Below are 21,693 nucleotides of genomic sequence, written 5' to 3' on the forward strand. Positions count from 1 at the left end.
TCGCGGTTTAGATGTTACTTTGGGCCGAGCGGATGGTCCAACCGCGACCGTTACAGTTTCCCCGATTGGCCCGACTCCCCCAACGTTGACCAGATCACACCACAGATATTCAATTTGGAAACCTCTAAAGCGACCGAAAGAGAAGGAAAAGAGAAGAAGACAGAGTATGGAGGAAGAACAGATTTATTATACACACACAAGCAATGGATGGAAGAAGCAGTCACACAGTGAATCGTTAACTTATACTATTCAATTTACTTAACCCCAGGACAACATTCAAGACAGACGACGTTCACACTTACACGGGGGAAATTGCAGGCAGGAATCGCGGAGGTGGGTTGCTGGAGATGGAGGCAGGGTCAGGTCCCTGCAACCGGCAGGGCTGGAGGTAGCAGCTCCCAATTCTTCGCGTTTTTGGCGGGAAAACCCTCGGTCGCGTCGACGCTGCTGATGCTGTAGACGTCACGTGCTGGCTCGGTCACACCTGCTCCTCTCCTTCTGGTGGAGCCGTCTCCCTCCTCTCAGCGCGTCTCTCCAAAGCTGGTTTCCTCTCCAAGTATCTCTCCTTTTTGGTTTGGAGCGTCTCTCATCTCACAGCTCACAGCTCATCTCTCATGTCCTCTCTCATGTCATCTCTCATGCCATCTCCCGGGTCATCTCCCATGCCATCTCCCATGCCATCTCTCAAAGCAGTCCCTTCCAGTCGCTTTTATTACTCGGGGCGGAATCAAGCCGCCGGCTGCGAGGGCACGCCTACCGGGTCGCTAACCGCGGTGCTGGTTGGCTGTTAGGGCTGTCCGATTCCTCCTTTGATCATGACGACGTGCCACGCCTGTGAGTTGGCGGCTCCTACCCCCCTCTTCTCCGAGATGAGCACATGGGCAATGGCGGCTTGCGGAATTGAACACCACTCGCACCGCTTTTGAAAGGAACTTTGGAGAGCGGAGATGATTGGGGAAATTGAAAGGGGCCTACGCTTATTTAGTTTGATACAATGCAGAGTCAATCTAGTGGGAAACACATATTTATCCTACATGGAATAAGGAAATAAACTATTTAAAAAGATATATCGTGGCCTGCGTGTAAGTTTCATGGAATTAACTAGGAGGACGGCTGCGACCATTATTTACATTACGAGGGTGTTACACACAACAAAACCATACTTTTCACATTCGTTACACTTTCTCCAAAATTGTTACACTTCTCCAAAACCGTTACACTTCTCAAATTCGTTACACTGCACCCTCCTTTCTTCAGGCCCGTTCTCGGGCCTACAAAACTTTAACTTAGTGTGACACGTAGGTGTAATTCCCTCTACAATTAACCTGACCCTGAGTGTGACAATCTTAAAACACAAATAAGTATGTCCCCCTATTGCATTGCACCCTGTCTAACAGACTCAAGCCCACAGCTAACCGAATTACGGAATTGTTCTCAAACTATACATTTACGGTGGGGAGCATTATTTACAGTGACGTTATTTCTTATTTACAACGCAACCCAGGACCTGTGTTTTTTTTTTCTTTTTAGGGAACAAGAAAGAGAAATTCCTGTTGGGAGGGAGGAGACAGCACGCATTGCATCGATGCACCAGTACCAATACCACCAGAGCACCCAAAGGCACCCAAAAGCACCACAAAGCACCAAAAGCACCACTCGGTGCACAGTCACCATGGTTCATAATAAACACAACAAAACAACTGGTGGTGGTCTTCTCTTTCTCTGCTGGGCCGATGTTCTTCCCGGCGTCTTCTGGCTTCATGCGGCCTACTTGGAAATAATAAAAAAACACAACTTGTGTTCATTTTTATTTAGGCCTCAGGGGCCAACTAAGGGTGGTCCACCTGTTTGGCATAGGTGCCGCCTTACCGAGGTCCGCAAGCAAGATTCCCTGGCCACTATGGCCGGTCTCCAACAGAGGTGCCCTGCCCCAGAACCTGGGGTCCATCAAGTGGTACTTGGCCGCAGAACAGCGGTCCATAAAGTAGTACATCAACACAATGCATGCTGGTTCTGGGAATCTCGTGCGCCCAATGGCCACCTCACGCACGCTCCCCTCGGCACCCAATGTCGCACAGGTCCTCAAGTGGGAGACAAAAGGGGGGAAGGCAAATGAGCGAGGGGTAAGGTCACAAGGGTACATGTCAATAAAGGCAATGCAGGGTGAAGTGCGTACGGAGAGCGAGGTGAGAAAAACTCGTCCCTACCGTACGTCACCCCCCCTGTCACCTACACTACCCTTGCCCTTACCCCATATTTACAAGAATTTACACCTTTACAAATTCGTCACTACGTCTTGTCTTCCCCATCTTTCCCTTCTACACCAAATTCGTCTCCACAATCCCACTATCCAAAATTTGCCATCACCCAATTCGTCATCAATCCTCATAAGGAGGAAGAGATGGAACATCAAGCACAATGTCACACCCACGTCATGATGCGTCTCACAATCCAAACATTTGCACAGTAAAAAATAATCAAAACATGGCATGGTGTGGAGTTCCTGTCACCTCAGGTGAGTGGATGCAGATGGTGCGAGGAGATCCTTCATCCTAACTATCCTCTAAATGATTTTAACACACTTTACATTACCCGGGGTCTTTCCCTGCCAATCCATTGGCCAACTTCCACTATGGGTTCTAAAAACCAATTCCCATTGACCAAACTGTGGTGCTTCTCAATTTGGGGTCTCACTCCCCCGATTCATCTCCCGGTGCCCTCGCACAATTTCTGGGCTGCGACGTGTAGCTCTCCCAGCAGGTCTACCCACCTGCACACCTCCACCACTGCAGTTGCCACCCGAGCTTACCTAGCTCCTCACCCTAACCTAACTAACTGGGGACAGCCCCTCCTGGCTCTGTCACCCCACTCGGTGCCCTCTGGCACTGGGCTACCCGGGTCCGTCCTCCGGATCCTCGGGCCCCATCCACAACAACTACTACCGGCTCCCAGAGCCCACCTGCGGCCTCACCTGGCCGACCTCCTCACAGTGGTGGAGCGCCCAACCAACTACACACACTAACAGGCTACACGCCCAGCCATTTCCACGACACTAATGCACCCATCCAAAGACCATTCTTTCACCCGCACCACAGATGCCAATATCCAACCACAATTTACCTGTACCCTCTACCTAACACTTACTCTACCCGCCCCGGGTATCCGTGATGGGGGTCCACTCTTCCCCCATTCACACCTTCGCACCATCCACTCCACTCCACAATTTCCACCAGACTCACTCCACGACCATCCATCCCAATACGCCATATATTCCATACCCCATGTCTTCCACACAACCATTCTCCATACCTGTTGTTGCACACCTGTGCACTCATAACTGGTGCCACCTGCACCCTCCTTTCTTCCTGGACCATTTGGTCATCACAATACACAATCACCACTACTATCACTCAAACACTGCTCCACACACCTGTTCAGTTGCACACCTGTGCAATCACACCTGTTCAATTCTCAAACACACGGCATCATCTCAGCTAACTACTCCCCTCTGAAACTTGCGCTTCCCAGTCGCCCCTTTAAACTATTGCGCTCCCACATCATTATCATCCACACTAAACTACCTGCGTCCCCACTACAGGTATTCTTGTCACTAACTAACCTTAACGTTACCTAATGTCATCTTCGCTAGATCCCTACACACAATATCCTAACCCACCCGGGCTAGTTTTCACTGCCATCAACCCCATAAACCTAGTGCTCCTTTGCCCCCCCTCTGGGAGGGATGACAGAGTTGCCATCCCACCACATCGGGGAGGTCCTACTATCAATTTGGCACACCAAATTTCAGCCAATCAACAATTTTGCCAATCATCTGCCAATCACCGTACCAATCATCAAATTTTGCCTTTTTCTAATTTTGGGTCCAAAACATTATCCTCATCACCCGTCTACTTATTAGATCCTCTCGGTGCGCCAATTCCCTTCTAAAGCTCGGCTTCGTACAGCCGAGCAATGAACGCGGGTTCTTTGGTGCCGGCGGCTGGATGCGTCCGGCACTCGGGGCAGGGACGGGGGCTTACCCGGGCCGAGATCCCACGCACCACCTCGGCGCGGAGCCATCCAATTGCCCGATCTCGACCTGCCGGAACGTCTCAATAAAAAGTGGTCGCCATGATGACCCTTCCTATCGGGCTGCCCGCTCCGCCTAGTGGAGCCCGGACGCGGCCGTTCCAAGCGAGGCACAGCATGGATCTCGTACGGCGGTCCTTTCGAACCCGCCGTGGCTCGGATCCCCGCTGGTTCTCGCGGCACGCGAAGCCCGGCATGCACCGAGGGCCCGATTCGGCTAAACGTCGCTCTAACCGCTAACCCGGTTACCGTCGATGCCTCACCTGCATGGTTACACGCATACGCTACCCCTTTCTTGCTCATACCTCCAGCTGTTCCCATGCTCCTCGTACCTTTCCTTACACACCTCGGTACACTCATTCCGCTCACAGACTTGGTCACACACCTGACCACCGAACACCTTGGCACACATTCGTCGCTCGCACACCTCACCAACACACCTCTTCGCGCCCCTTCCTCGGTCACCTCCTCTGTGACAATCACAGGTGTGCTTTCACTCGCACACCCAACCACGTGCCTCACGACCAACTCAAGTGTGCATTCCCACACACGCTCTACCATTCCAGGTGTGCATCCTTCCATTGCAGGTGTACATCCTCGCTCCCCTGTCACAACCAACTCACACTCCGTGCCACTCTCACTACTCTCACCACCACTCTTGACAACGCACTCACCCTTACTCTCGACAGCGCACTCTTTCCTCATGCACCTGTCCGTTACACACCTTTCTCGCGCACATTCTTGTGCACACTCTCCCGTTACACCCTCTGTAACACTCACCACAGGCGTAAACTTTCTCGTTACATCCTCTGTAACACTCACCACAGGTGTACACTCTCTCGTTACTTCCTCTGTAACACTCACCACAGGTGTACACTCTCTTGTTACTTCCTCTGTAACACTCACCACACCGCGCTTCCATGTACCCCCTCGCACACGCGCTACGACCGACTCACTCTCGACAGCACACTCACTGGTCGGCGCGCACTTTTTCCTCACACACCCCATGGTCAGACATTCTCGCACACCTCTTTTTTCGCACACCTGACCTGTCACACACTTCACCAACGGCCTTTCACGAACCCCCGGATCCAAACCAATCCCCAAGCCGACTGAAGCTTTCCTCACATCATGTACATTTCCGATTATATCGCCACTCACCTTGGCACCTCGTCTCCGCACCTCCTTTTGCCACCTGCAAACTTTTTATTTGGTTAGTGAGCAGCACATCACGATTTGAACACCGACCTTGTACATATTCCATTACTTCCTCCTTTATCTCCCTCTTAGTTTCTGTCCGTCCCTTCTTAATTTCACTCACCTCTTCTTCCACTTCCTCTAATTTTTGCTTCACCTCTCTTATTTCCCGGTGCGTCTCCTCAAGTTCGTCCTCTAAGGCTACCGTGACCGTCTCTATGTGCATCCTCACCTGCCGGTCCTTTGTCTCCATTATCTCTGTCACCTCGTCCACCCTCATTGTCAGTCCCTCATGTACCATCTGACATTGCCTCTGTGTCGCTATTAATTCGTTTTTAATTTCTTTTTGTGTCGCCTTTAACCCTCCGAGTACTGCAGTGTTCCTTTGAACCTGCTCCACTAACTCCGTCTGTCCCTCCATCAGCTGTTCCACCTCCTCCGTCAGACCCTCTATGCCCCCCTGTAACCTAGCCGTATTATTTCTCACCTCTTTCTCCATATGCTTCTCACCTCGCTTACCTCCTCGCGTAGCCCCGAAACCTCCTCACTTACACCTCGTCGTATCTCCTCCATCTCTTTTGTAGATGCCACCCTCATCTGTCCCAATTCATCCCTCTGAGCATCCAGTTTACTTTCTAACCCGATTTGCACCTCCTCTATCTGGTTCCCCATTCGTTTGATTTCCCTGGCAGATTGTTCCCCTATTTCCCGCAATTTGTCCTCCATCCTATTTTCTAACCCCATTAACCCATTTTTCACCTCTTTTATCCCGTTGTCTAACCCCTCAAAATTTTTGTCTAACTTCCCAAATTTCTTGTCTAACCCCTCACCGGTACCCCTCGCTTCGTCCCTCATTACCCCCATTTGGCCCTCCAATCGCTCACCCTGAGCATCCATCCGGTTCCCCATTACCCCCAATTGCTCACTCTGCAGTTTGAGGGACGCCTGCATTTGCGCCATAAATTGCTCCATGAGGGCCTGTATTTGGGCCATCCCTCCCACTTGTGCAGCGGGTGCGGCCGCCGTAGCCATGTGCGAGGCGCCATTTTGCGCGCCTGCAACCTCGTGCGCGAGGACGCCATTTTGTGCGTCTGATACCCCCTCAACCGCCTCCTTATTGCTCTCCTCCTCCCTTTCTTCCCCTAAGTCCTGGGTTACCCCTAACCCGTCTATCTCCCCCACCGACATCCGATCGCCTTGATTGTCCATGGCGCGATCTCAAAATTCGGGTTTTATAAAGCAAAATTTCGGCAGCTCGTAATTTTGACCAAAAAAATTTTTTTTTCCACGTTTTAAAAATTTGGTTCGGGCCTCGAATCCCACTCCCAGACACCAATTGTTACGGATCGCGGTTTAGATGTTACTTTGGGCCGAGCGGATGGTCCAACCGCGACCGTTACAGTTTCCCCGATTGGCCCGACTCCCCCAACGTTGACCAGATCGCACCATAGATATTCAATTTGGAAACCTCTAAAGCGACCGAAAGAGAAGGAAAAGAGAAGAAGACAGAGTACGGAGGAAGAACAGATTTATTATACACACACAAGCAATGGATGGAAGAAGCAGTCACACAGTGAATCGTTAACTTATACTATTCAATTTACTTAACCCCAGGACAACATTCAAGACAGACGACGTTCACACTTACACGGGGGAAATTGCAGGCAGGAATCGCGGAGGTGGGTTGCTGGAGAGGGAGGCAGGGTCAGGTCCCTGCAACCGGCAGGGCTGGTGGTAGCAGCTCCCAATTCTTCGTGTTTTTGGTGGGAAAACCCTCGGTCGCGTCGACGCTGCTGATGCTGTAGACGTCACGCGCTGGCTCGGTCACACCTGCTCCTCTCCTTCTGGTGGAGCCGTCTCCCTCCTCTCAGTGCGTCTCGCCAAAGCTGGTTTCCTCTCCAAGTATCTCTCCTTTTTGGTTTGGAGCGTCTCTCATCTCACAGCTCACAGCTCACAGCTCATCTCTCATGTCCTCTCTCATGTCATCTCTCATGCCATCTCCCGGGTCATCTCCCATGCCATCTCCCATGCCATCTCCCATGCCATCTCTCAAAGCAGTCCCTTCCAGTCGCTTTTATTACTCGGGGCGGAATCAAGCCGCCGGCTGCGAGGGCACGCCTACCGGGTCGCTAACCGCGGTGCTGGTTGGCTGTTAGGGCTGTCCGATTCCTCCTTTGATCATGATGACGTGCCACGCCTGTGAGTTGGCGGCTCCTACCCCCCTCTTCTCCGAGATGAGCACATGGGCAATGGCGGCTTGCGGAATTGAACACCACTCGCACCGCTTTTGAAAGGAACTTTGGAGAGCAGAGATGATTGGGGAAATTGAAAGGGGCCTACGCTTATTTCGTTTGATACAATGCAGAGTCAATCTAGTGGGAAACACATATTTAGCCTACATGGAATAAGGAAATAAACTATTTAAAAAGATATATCGTGGCCTGCGTGTAAGTTTCATGAAATTAACTAGGAGGACGGCTGCGACCATTATTTACATTACGAGGGTGTTACACACAACAAAACCATACTTTTCACATTCGTTACACTTTCTCCAAAATTGTTACACTTCTCCAAAACCGTTACACTTCTCAAATTCGTTACAATATCTTCCCCCCTCTCCCCTTCCCCTTTCTCCTGCCCTCTCTCCCATCCCCTCTCTCCACTCATCTCTCCCCTCCCCTCACCCCACCCCACCCCTCCTTTCTGCCCTCTCCTCACCCCACCTTTCCCCTCTCTCCTCCCCTCCCCTCACCCCACCCCTCCCTCTCCCCTCCCATCACCCCCACCCCTTCCCTCTCCCCTCACCCCACTCCTCTACCCACCCCTCCCCTCCCCTCCCCTCCCCTACCCTCCCCTCACCCCACCCATCCACCCCTCACCCCACCCATCCCCTCACCCCTCCTCTCACCCCTCACCTCTCCTCACTCCTCACCTCTGGCACCCCTCCCCCTTCCACTCACCCCTCCCTCTCCTGCCTCCTCCCTCCCCCTTCCCGCCCCCCCCCGGCAACGCCAGGTACTCCTGCTAGTTATTAGTCCCCTACCGGTGTACACCGGAGGGGACTATAGGTTTGCACGCCGTCCCTCCGTCCGTCAGTCTGTCAGTCCGTCAGTCTGTCAGTCTGTCAGTCCGTCAGTCCGTCACGCAAAGAACAGTTTTCCGGACTTTTTTTCTAAACGCTTAATGCTAAAGATTTCAAACTTGGCACATCGTTTGCTCATGATAAGTTACAGATCAAATTCGAACTTCACGACGTTTCGATCATTTTTGACAAAGTTACGGCACTTTGAACTTTGGGAATTCTGCTAATTCTGATGATCCTTAATTCAGTGCCATTTTAAGTTTTAATTTACTTTAAAAAAGATTTTCTCTGCAATAATAGGACCGATTGAGATCAAATTTTCACCATAGGAGGGAATCGATCTGTAGAATATTATAATTGTAATTATGACGTCACAGGTCACGTGGTCCGGGCGCCATATTGTTTTTCGTTAAAACACGAAAACCCCTTGTTCTCTGCAACGGCTGAACAGATCGAGGCCAAACTTTGCAGGCCGAATCGCATACCCATGACAAACAAAAAAGTCAGCGAGCATGACGTCATGCGTCACATGGTTTCAGAGTTATGACGTTTTAAAGCATGAACCTTTAAAACCGAGCCCCTCCCTCATTTTTGATCCAATCGAGGTGAAGCTTCACAGATCTGTTCCGCATGTCAGTCTACTAAAACATCCTTTTGGAATTTGCGATAGCTCACGTGGTTTGGCAGATATCGTTAATTAAACGAACATATTTACAAAATGGATATCTCTTGAATAGCTTTATTGATCGACGTGAAACTTCATACTGTAGTCGATGTCATGAAGAGTAACAAGTGTGCAAAATTTCAAGATGATTGGATGTACGGTCTGGAAGCTATAAGTTGTTATTGCGTGAAGAAGAAGAGGTGTCAAGTGTGCGGATTTAATTATTTATCACATGTACAGACTGAAAGCATCGTTGGACACGACCTGTCGTGGTCATTTTAACCTCAAATAAAATTCTAATTTAAGATTTGTCAATAGCTGAGGTATATTAACAAACAGATAAAACAGCTTTGGTCAAATTCTGACTTTTTAAACTCGATCGCATTTGACAGAGTTGTGACAAGCTGAGGAAGAAGAAACCTCGCATTGGCTTCTCCAATGTGCCATAAAAAAATGGATATCTCTTGAATCGCTAGTACCTCAGACCGTGAGTTGGTAATAATTTATATAATTCACACAGTGCAATACGTGCAGGCTGCTCCACGGAGCGACCTTGCGGGCTTATCAACGAGGCACATGTGTCTCAGCATACCTCAGATCAAGTTTGAAAACCAGCATCAACCGTGCATAAATTTGCATATTCGATCATTTTTGACAAAGTTATGGCACTTTGAACTTTGGGAATTCTGATAATTCTGATGATCCTTAACTCAGTGCCATTTTGAGTTTTAATTTCCTTTAAAAAAGATTTTCTCTGCAATAATAAGACCGATTGAGATCAAATTTTCACCGAAGGTGGGACTCAGTCTGTAGAATATTTTAATGGTAATTATGACGTCACAGGTCACGTGGTTCGGCCGCCATATTGTTTTTTGTGAAAACACGAAAACCCCTTTTTCTCTGCAACAGCTGAACAGATCGAGGCCAAACTTTGCAGGCGGAATCGCATACCCATGGCGAACAAAAAAGTCAGCGAGCATGACGTCATGTGTCACATGGTTTCAAAGTTATGACGTTTTTAAGCACAAACCTTTAAAACTGAGTCCCTCCCTCAGTTTTGATCCAATCGAGGGGAAACTTCACAGATCTGTTCAGCATGTCAGTCTACTAAAATGTCCTTTTGGAATTTGCGATAGGGCACGTGGTTTGGCAGATATCGTTAATTAAATGAAAATATTTTTTTTTAATGGATATCTCTTGTTTATTCTAGAGTTCTCCTCAAGCCGCACGGCGCGCCCTCAGCCTCGTCTGCGAACGTCAAAAGCGTGACACAGCGCGCGCTTTCAGGAGGGGCGGAGCCAAGCCGAGCAACATATTTATGCACATCGATCATTGATCGTGGACTGGAAAATATAATAAATTACTGATATTTGGCGACTAGAAAGGTTCTTCATCAACAACTTATTTTGTCTTGCTTCTGCTGACCTGTCTGCAAGGTGTATAAATCGAAGTCCCGAGTGCGAATCACAGGTGAGCCCGTCCTGAGGTAATTAGCGATTGGGAACGATTCAGAACCTGTTGGTAAATAACCCTTGGTAATTTCCCCAACAGTTTTCCGGACGACAGACTGCTGGTAGGGGACATGTATTGCAGCGCAATACTCAGAATGCTTGTTAGTCCCCGACCGGTGTACACCGGAGGGGACTATAGGTTTGCACACCGTCCCTCCGTCCGTCAGTCCGTCAGTCTGTCAGTCCGTCAGTTCGTCACGCAAAGAACAGATTTCCGGACTTTTTTTTCTAAACAGTTAATGCTAATGATTTCAAACTTGGCACATGGTTTCCTCATGATAAGGTACAGGGCAAGTTCGAACTTCACGACGTTTCGATCATTTTTGACAAAGTTATGGCACTTTGAAATTTGGTAATTCTGATAATTCTGATGATCCTTAACTCAGTGCCATTTTACGTTTTAATTTCCTTTAAAAACCAATTTCTCTGCAATAATAGGACCGATTGAGATAAAATTTTCACCATATGATGGACTCGGTCGGTAGAATATTTTAATGGTAATTATGACGTCACGGGTCACGTGGTTCTGTCGCCATATTGTTTTTCGTGAAAACACGAAAACCCATTTTTCTCTGCAACGGCTGAACAAATCGAGGCCAAACTTTGCAGGCAGAATCCCATACCCATGACGAACTAAAAAGGCAGCGAGCATGACGTCATGCATCACATGGTTTAAGAGTTATGACGTTTTTAAGCATGAACCTTTAAAACCGGTCTCCTCCCTCATTTTTGATCCAATCGAGGGGAAACTTAACAGATCTGTTCAGCACTAAAATGTCCTTTGGGAATTTGCGATAGGGCACGTGGCTTGGCAGATATCGTTAATTAAACGAAAATATTTTAAAAAAATGGATATCTCTTGTTTATTCTCGAGTTCTCCTCAAGCCGCACTGCGCGTCCTCAGCCTCGTCTCGCCGTCAACAGCGCGACAGAGCGCGTGCTTTCCGGAGGGGCAGAGCCAAGCCGAGCAACATATATATACACATCGATCATTGATCGTGAACCGGAAAATATAATAAATTACACATGGTTTCAGAGTTATGACGTTTTTAAGCATGAACCTTTAAAACCGAGCACCTCCCTCATTTTTGATCCAATCGACGGGAAACTTCACAAATCTGTTCAGCATGTCAGTCTACTAAAATGTCCTTTTGGAATTTGCGATGGGGCACGTGGTTTGGCAGATATCGTTAATTAAACGAAAAAAAAATAAAAATGGATATCTCTTGAATCGCTAGTACCTCAGACCGTGAGTTGGTAATAATTTATATATTTCACACAGTGCAATACGTGCAGACCGCTCCACGGAGCGACCTTGCGGGCTTATCAACGAGGCGAGGCGTGACACACATGTGTCTCAGCATACCTCAGATCAAGTTTGAAAACCAGCATCAACCGTGCATAAATTTGCATATTCGATCATTTTTGACAAAGTTATGGCACTTTGAACTTTGGTAGGGGACATGTATTGCAGCGCAATACTCAGAATGCTTGTTCTAATTAGTATTTAAATGTCGCAAACTGCGAAGGTCCAATGCTTCAAAATGGATCCATAATGACTGTCCAGGACCCCTGAACTGACTGCATCGCGCAGTTGTTGTCCGTTATGGTATACCATGATGTGAGTATAACTTATTTAACGGTGACAATTATTCCTACGTTCTTCTGCGTTTGTCAGGGAGAAGCTTGGCTCAAGTCTTTCACGAATCGGCTGGCAAAGGCTGACGTTCAGCTAAGGTGAGGGCAGGAATTTGGAATTTGTTGAGTGCCGGCGATAGCTCTCCTACTTTTCGCCTAGGACACCCTGTGATTTTTATCGTCCACCAACTAATGTTGGAAGACACGTATTGATGATTCAGCCCGGCTGTGAATCACCAGGATGACAGCTTATAGCTGTGCCCCTAGAAAATGATTCAACCAGCAGCCCCAGGCTGCACATGAGCCACCACCTGTATATAAATACTGTAATAGAATGGTGTATATCTTTCCAGTGATTCCCGTCTCCTCTCTTTCACCGCTTTGTGCATCGTCGCCCGTTTTTAGCATCGTTTTTATAATTTTGCTTACAGCATCCGAATTCACTTCCAAATTTTATTTGGAAGTAAAACTTTTGCCAAAGCATTCGCTGTACTGGATGACATCAGGGCATTCTGGTGGGTGTGCTCCAACTGTCCCAGTTTTGTTGTTGTTTCCATCTATTCCATTCATCACTGGGTTGTTGCTGTTGTTTGTTTGTTATTCTAAGGTCTTCCTAGTCATGTCCAAATTCCATTCCAGCCAATCACCCATCATTGACTGATTTCTTGGTGTTTTGCAGGTGGCGTACATTGGATGCATCGCAAGGCCGGTCGCCCCTCACACTTTATGTTGCGTTGCATTTGCTCCCATTTTATGGTGGACATTAAAGATCCCTTTGTGTCAAACTATTCAAACCTTTGGGACTGAACTTTCAGCCACCATCTCTCTTTGGCACTGCCAAGTCTTTCCTTGGCAAATCCGAACTTCTAATAACGAGTACACCCGCTCCTTATGGGTGGGGCAGGAAGGGTCATGTTAGTACCTCGCCACCTCGCCACCGATGAAGGTTGTTTTCACCTGTCGGTTTGTTACTTGGCAAAAAAAACTTTTTTGACAAGTATGTTGATCACTCCGGCTGGTGTGTGTTTGTCACTTGGCAAAAAAATTTATTTTTTATTTTTTGCAAGTATGTTGACTTTAGTTTGTGCGTCTGTGTGTGTTTCTTTGTGTGTTTGCTGTCCGATCACTTATACTTGCCTACAGGTCACAATTTTAAACTGATCTTCACGAAACTTCACCAAATGGTAGAGTTCGTGGTCCGACAAAATCCTATATATTTTTGAGGTCAAAAGGTCAAAAGGTCAACATAGGCCAAAGGTCAACCACTTTTTTTTCAAATTTCTAAAATCCTCAATTTTCATCCGATTGACTTGAAATTTTAATAGGATTTACATATCGGCGGACTGAATTCAACAACCAACTATTTTTGAGATCAGCGTAGGCCAAAAGGTCAACGTAGGCCAAAAGGTCAAAAACAATTTCTAATTTCTAAAATCCTCAATTTTCATCCGATTGACTTGAAATTTGAATAGGATTTTCATATCAGCCAACTAAATTCAACCACCAACTATTTTTGATATCAACAGAGACAAAAAGGTCAACATAGGCCTAAGGTCAACCACTTTTTTCAAATTTCGAAAATCCTCAATTTTCATTTGATTGACTTGAAAAATGAATAGGATTTGCATATAAATTTGCTGAAACCGAATAGTGTGTGTTTAGCATGCATACAGCAAAAATACACATTTCACAAGAAACCTAATTTGTGCAAAACGTTCTCGTTGTCTGAATCGAAGCATTTTTGATACAAAAGCTTGTTGTTTGTGCACGTTTTTTGTTGAAAGTCACTGTTCGAGGGCAGCAATGTGTGTGTTTCATCAAATAGTGTGTATTTAGCATGTACACAGCAAAACGACACATATTTCATAACAAACCTAGTTTGTGCAAATTAGTTGGCCTTTTCTGAATCTAAGCGTTTTTGACACAAAAGCTTGAATGCGAAACACAAGTGCGAAAAGTGATTTTTCCACACTAATACAAGTGCAAAAGTGGTTTCCTGCACCAACACAAGTGCGAAAAGTGGTTTTTCAACACTAACACAAGTGCGAAAAGTGGTTTTTCAACACTAACACAAGTGCGAAAAGTGGTTTTTCAACACTAACACAAGTGCGAAAAGTGGTTTTTCCACACTAATACAAGTGCAAAAGTGGTTTCCTGCACCAACACAAGTGCGAAAAGTGGTTTCCTGCACCAACACAAGTGCGAAAAGTGGTTTTTCAACACTAACACAAGTGCAAAAAGTGGTTTCATTCACTAACACAAGTGCGAAAAGTGGTTTTTCCACACTAATACAAGTGCAAAAGTGGTTTCCTGCACCAACACAAGTGCGAAAAGTGGTTTTTCAACACTATCACAAGTGCAAAAAGGGTTTTTTCCACACTAATACAAGTGCAAAAAGTGGTTTTTCAACACTAACACAAGTGCGAAAAGTGGTTTTTCAACACTAACACAAGTGCGAAAAGTGGTTTTTCAACACTAACACAAGTGCGAAAAGTGGTTTTTCCACACTAATACAAGTGCAAAAGTGGTTTCCTGCACCAACACAAGTGCGAAAAGTGGTTTTTCAACACTAACACAAGTGCGAAAAGTGGTTTTTCCACACTAATACAAGTGCAAAAGTGGTTTGCTGCACCAACACAAGTGCGAAAAGTGGTTTTTCAACACTAACACAAGTGCGAAAAGTGGTTTTTCCACACTAATACAAGTGGAAAAGTGGTTTCCTGCACCAACACAAGTGCGAAAAGTGGTTTTTCAACACTAACACAATGCGAAAAGTGGTTTTTCCACACTAATACAAGTGGAAAAGTGGTTTCCTGCACCAACACAAGTGCGAAAAGTGGTTTTTCAACACTAACACAAGTGCGAAAAGTGGTTTTTCAACACTAACACAAATGCGAAAAGTGGTTTTTCAACACTAACACAAGTGCGAGAAGTGGTTTTTCCAGAATAATACAACTGCAAAAGTGGTTTTTCAACACTAACACAAGTGCGAAAAGTGGGTTTTCAACACTAACATAAGTGCAAAAAGTGGTTTTTCAACACCATCACAAGTGCAAAAAGTGTTTTTTCCACACTAATACAAGTGGAAAAGTGGTTTCCTGCACCAACACAAGTGCGAAAAGTGGATTTTCAACACTAACACAAGTGCGAAAAGTGGGTTTTCAACACTAACACAAGTGTGAAAATTGGTTTCCTTCACTAACACAAGTGTGAAAAGTGGTTTTTCAACACTAACACAAGTGCGAAAAGTGGTTTTTCAACACTAACACAAGTGCGAAAAGTGGTTTTTCCACACTAATACAAGTGCAAAAGTGGTTTCCTGCACCAACACAAGTGCGAAAAGTGGTTTTTCAACACTAACACAAGTGCGAAAAGTGGTTTTTCAACACTAACACAAGTGCGAAAAGGGGTTTGTCCACAATAATACAAGTGCAAAAGTGGTTTCCTGCACCAACACAAGTGCGAAAAGTGGTTTTTCAACACTAACACAAGTGCGAAAAGTGGTTTTTCAATTCTAACACAAGTGCGAAAAGTGGTTTTTCAACACTAACACAAGTGCGAAAAGTGGTTTTTCCACACTAATACAAGTGCAAAAGTGGTTTCCTGCACCAACACAAGTGCGAAAAGTGGTTTTTCAACACTAACACAAGTGCGAAAAGTGGTTTTTCAACACTATCGCAAGTGCAAAAAGTGGTTTCCTTCACAAACACAAGTGCGAAAAGTGGTTTTTCAACACTAACACAAGTGCGAAAAGTGGTTTTTCAACACTAACACAAGTGCGAAAAGTGGTTTTTCAACACTAACACAAGTGCGAAAAGTGGTTTTTCCACACTAATACAAGTGCAAAAGTGGTTTCCTGCACTAACACAAGTGCGAAAAGTGGTTTTTCAACACTAACACAAGTGCAAAATGTGTTTTTTCAACACTATCACAAGTGCAAAAAGTGTTTTTCCTACACTAATACAAGTGCAAAAGTGGTTTCCTGCACCAACACAAGTGCGAAAAGTGGTTTTTCAACACTAACACAAGTGCGAAAAGTGGTTTTTCAACACTATCACAAGTGCAAAAAGTGTTTTTTTCCACACTAATACAAGGGCAAAAGTGGTTACCTGCACCCGCACAAGTGCGAAAAGTGGTTTTTCAACACTGACACAAGTGCGAAAAGTGGTTTTTCAACACTGACACAAGTGCGAAAAGTGGTTTTTCAACACTGACACAAGTGCGAAACGTGGTTTTTCAACACTGACACAAGTGCGAAAAGTGGTTTTTCAACACTATCACAAGTGCAAAAAGTGTTTTTTCCACACTAATACAAGTGCAAAAGTGGTTTCCTGCACCAACACAAGTGCGAAAAGTGGTTTTTCATCACTAACACAAGTGCGAAAAGTGGTTTTTCGACACTATCACAAGTGCGAAAAGTGGTTTTTCGACACTATCACAAGTGCAAAAAGTGTTTTTTCCACACTAATACAAGTGCAAAAGTGGTTTCCTGCACCAACACAAGTGCGAAAAGTGGATTTTCAACACTAACACAAGTGCGAAAAGTGGTTTTTCAACACTAACACAAGTGCGAAAAGTGGTTTTTCCACACTAATACAAGTGCAAAATTGGTTTCCTGCACCAACACAAGTGTGAAAAGTGGTTTTTCAACACTAACACAAGTGCAAAAAGTGTTTTTTCAACACGAAAACAAGTGCAAAAGTGTTTTTTCCACACTAATACAAGTGCAAAATTGGTTTCCTGCACCAACACAAGTGCGAAAAGTGGTTTTTCAACACTAACACAAGTGCGAAAAGTGGTTTTTCCACACTAATACAAGTGCAAAAGTGGTTTCCTGCACCAACACAAGTGCGAAAAGTGGTTTTTCAACACTAACACAAGTGCGAAAAGTGGTTTTTCCACACTACTACAAGTGCAAAAGTGGTTTCCTGCACCAACACAAGTGCGAAAAGTGGTTTTTCAACACTAACACAATGCGAAAAGTGGTTTTCCCACACTAATACAAGTGGAAAACTGGTTTCCTGCAACAACACAAGTGCGAAAAGTGGTTTTTCAACACTAACACAAGTGCGAAAAGTGGTTTTTCAACACTAACACAAGTGCGAAAAGTGGTTTTTCAACACTAACACAAATGCGAAAAGTGGTTTTTCAACACTAACACAAGTGCGAAAAGTGGTTTTTCCACACTAATACAAGTGCAAAAGTGGTTTTTCAACACTAACACAAGTGCGAAAAGTGGGTTTCAACACTAACATAAGTGCGAAAAGTGGTTTTTCAACACTATCACAAGTGCAAAAAGTGTTTTTTCCACACTAATACAAGTGGAAAAGTGGTTTCCTGCACCAACACAAGTGCGAAAAGTGGTTTTTCAACACTAACACAAGTGCGAAAAGTGGTTTTTCAACACTAACACAAATGCGAAAAGTGGTTTTTCAACACTAACACAAGTGCGAAAAGTGGTTTTTCCACACTAATACAAGTGCAAAAGTGGTTTTTCAACACTAACACAAGTGCGAAAAGTGGGTTTTCAACACTAACATAAGTGCGAAAAGTGGTTTTTCAACACTATCACAAGTGCAAAAAGTGTTTTTTCCACACGAATACAAGTGCAAAAGTGGTTTCCTGCACCAACACAAGTGCGAAAAGTGGTTTTTCAACATTAACACAAGTGCGAAAAGTGGGTTTTCAACACTAACACAAGTGCGAAAAGTGGTTTTTCCACAATAATACAAGTGCAAAAGTGGTTTCCTGCACCAACACAAGTGCAAAAAGTGGTTTTTCAACACTAACACAAGTGCAAAAAGTGGTTTTTCAACACTATCACAAGTGCAAAAAGTGTTTTTTCCACAATAATACAAGTGCGAAAAGTGGTTTCCTTCACTAACACATGTGCGAAAAGTAGTTTTTCAACACTAACACAAGTGCGAAAAGTGGTTTTTCAACACTAACACAAGTGCGAAAAGTGGTTTTTCAACACTATCACAAGTGCAAAAAGTGTTTTTTCCACACTAATACAAGTGCAAAAGTGGTTTCCTGCACCAACACAAGTGCGAAAAGTGGTTTTTCATCACTAACACAAGTGCGAAAAGTGGTTTTTCAACACTATCACAAGTGCAAAAAGTGTTTTTTCCACACTAATACAAGTGCAAAAGTGGTTTCCTGCACCAACACAAGTGCGAAAAGTGGATTTTCAACACTAACACAAGTGTGAAAAGTGGGTTTTCAACACTAACACAAGTGCGAAAATTGGTTTCCTTCATTAACACAAGTGCGAAAAGTGGTTTTTCAACACTAACACAAGTGCGAAAAGTGTTTTTTCAACACTAACACAAGTGCGAAAAGTGGTTTTTCCACACTAATACAAGTGCAAAAGTGGTTTCCTGCACCAACACAAGTGCGAAAAGTGGTTTTTCAACACTAACACAAGTCCGAAAAGTGTTTTTTCAACACTAACACAAGTGCGAAAAGTGGTTTCCCACACTAATACAAGTGCAAAAGTGGTTTCCTGCACTAACACAAGTGCGAAAAGTGGTTTTTCAACACTAACACAAGTGCAAAATGTGTTTTTTCAACACTATCACAAGTGCAAAAAGTGTTTTTCCCACACTAATACAAGTGCAAAAGTGGTTTCCTGCACCAACACAAGTGCGAAAAGTGGTTTTTCAACACTAACACAAGTGCGAAAAGTGGTTTTTCAACACTATCACAAGTGCAAAAAGTGTTTTTTTCCACACTAATACAAGTGCAAAAGTGGTTTTCTGCACCAACACAAGTGCGAAAAGTGGTTTTTCAACACTAACACAAGTGCGAAAAGTGGTTTCCGTCACTAACACAAGTCGAAAAGTGGTTTTTCAACACTAACACAAGTGCGAAAAGTGGTTTTTCAACACTAACACAAGTGCGAAAAGTGGTTTTTCCACACTAATACAAGTGCAAAAGTGGTTTCCTGCACCAACACAAGTGCGAAAAGTGGTTTTTCAACACTAACACAAGTGCAAAAAGTGGTTTTTCAACACTATCACAAGTGCAAAAAGTGTTTTTTCCACACTAATACAAGAGCAAAAGGGGTTTTCCTGCACCAACACAAGTGCGAAAAGTGGATTTACAACACTAACACAAGTGCGAAAAGTGGGTTTTCAACACTAACACAAGTGCGAAAAGTGGTTTCCTTCACTAACACAAGTGCGAAAAGTGTTTTTTCAACACTGACACAAGTGCGAAAAGTGGTTTTTCAACACTGACACAAGTGCGAACAGTGGTTTTTCAACACTAATACAAGTGCAAAAGTGGTTTCCTGCACCAACACAAGTGCGAAAAGTGGTTTTTCATCACTAACACAAGTGCGAAAAGTGGATTTTCAACACTAACACAAGTGCGAAAAGTGGTTTTTCAACACTAACACAAGTGCGAAAAGTGGTTTTTCCACACTAATACAAGTGCAAAATTGGTTTCCTGCACCAACACAAGTGTGAAAAGTGGTTTTTCAACACTAACACAAGTGCAAAAAGTGTTTTTTCAACACTATAACAAGTGCAAAAGTGTTTTTTCCACACTAATACAAGTGCAAAAGTGGTTTCCTGCACCAACACAAGTGCGAAAAGTGGTTTTTCAACACTAACACAAGTGCGAAAAGTGGTTTTTCCACACTAATACAAGTGCAAAAGTGGTTTCCTGCACCAACACAAGTGCGAAAAGTGGTTTTTCAACACTAACACAAGTGCGAAAAGTGGTTTTTCCACACTACTACAAGTGCAAAAGTGGTTTCCTGCACCAACACAAGTGCGAAAAGTGGTTTTTCAACACTAACACAAGTGCGAAAAGTGGTTTTTCAACACTAACACAATGCGAAAAGTGGTTTTCCCACACTAATACAAGTGGAAAAGTGGTTTCCTGCAACAACACAAGTGCGAAAAGTGGTTTTTCAACACAAACACAAGTGCGAAAAGTGGTTTTTCAACACTAACACAAGTGCGAAAAGTGGTTTTTCAACACTAACACAAATGCGAAAAGTGGTTTTTCAACACTAACACAAGTGCGAAAAGTGGTTTTTCCACACTAATACAAGTGCAAAAGTGGTTTTTCAACACTAACACAAGTGCGAAAAGTGGGTTTTCAACACTAACATAAGTGCGAAAAGTGGTTTTTCAACACTATCACAAGTGCAAAAAGTGTTTTTCCACACTAATACAAGTGGAAAAGTGGTTTCCTGCACCAACACAAGTGCGAAAAGTGGTTTTTCAACACTAACACAAGTGTGAAAAGTGGTTTTTCAACACTAACACAAATGCGAAAAGTGGTTTTTCAACACTAACACAAGTGCGAAAAGTGGTTTTCCACACTAATACAAGTGCAAAAGTGGTTTTTCAACACTAACACAAGTGTGAAAAGTGGGTTTTCAACACTAACATAAGTGCGAAAAGTGGTTTTTCAACACTATCACAAGTGCAAAAAGTGTTTTTTCCACACGAATACAAGTGCAAAAGTGGTTTCCTGCACCAACACAAGTGCGAAAAGTGGTTTTTCAACATTAACACAAGTGCGAAAAGTGGGTTTTCAACACTAACACAAGTGCGAAAAGTGGTTTTTCCACAATAATACAAGTGCAAAAGTGGTTTCCTGCACCAACACAAGTGCAAAAAGTGGTTTTTCAACACTAACACAAGTGCAAAAAGTGGTTTTTCAACACTATCACAAGTGCAAAAAGTGTTTTTTCCACAATAATACAAGTGCGAAAAGTGGTTTCCTTCACTAACACATGTGCGAAAAGTAGTTTTTCAACACTAACACAAGTGCGAAAAGTGGTTTTTCAACACTAACACAAGTGCGAAAAGTGGTTTTTCAACACTATCACAAGTGCAAAAAGTGTTTTTTTCACACTAATACAAGTGCAAAAGTGGTTTCCTGCACCAACACAAGTGCGAAAAGTGGTTTTTCATCACTAACACAAGTGCGAAAAGTGGTTTTTCAACACTATCACAAGTGCAAAAAGTGTTTTTTCCACACTAATACAAGTGCAAAAGTGGTTTCCTGCACCAACACAAGTGCGAAAAGTGGATTTTCAACACTAACACAAGTGTGAAAAGTGGGTTTTCAACACTAACACAAGTGCGAAAATTGGTTTCCTTCATTAACACAAGTGCGAAAAGTGGTTTTTCAACACTAACACAAGTGCGAAAAGTGGTTTTTCAACACTAACACAAGTGCGAAAAGTGGTTTTTCCACACTAATACAAGTGCAAAAGTGGTTTCCTGCACCAACACAAGTGCGAAAAGTGGTTTTTCAACACTAACACAAGTCCGAAAAGTGTTTTTTCAACACTAACACAAGTGCGAAAAGTGGTTTTTCCACACTAATACAAGTGCAAAAGTGGTTTCCTGCACTAACACAAGTGCGAAAAGTGGTTTTTCAACACTAACACAAGTGCAAAATGTGTTTTTTCAACACTATCACAAGTGCAAAAAGTGTTTTTCCCACACTAATACAAGTGCAAAAGTGGTTTCCTGCACCAACAC

This window comes from Myxine glutinosa, chromosome 4 (assembly GCF_964187855.1).
Source record: "Myxine glutinosa chromosome 4, kmMyxGlut1.1, whole genome shotgun sequence".
Classification (NCBI taxonomy): Eukaryota; Metazoa; Chordata; class Myxini; order Myxiniformes; family Myxinidae; genus Myxine; species Myxine glutinosa.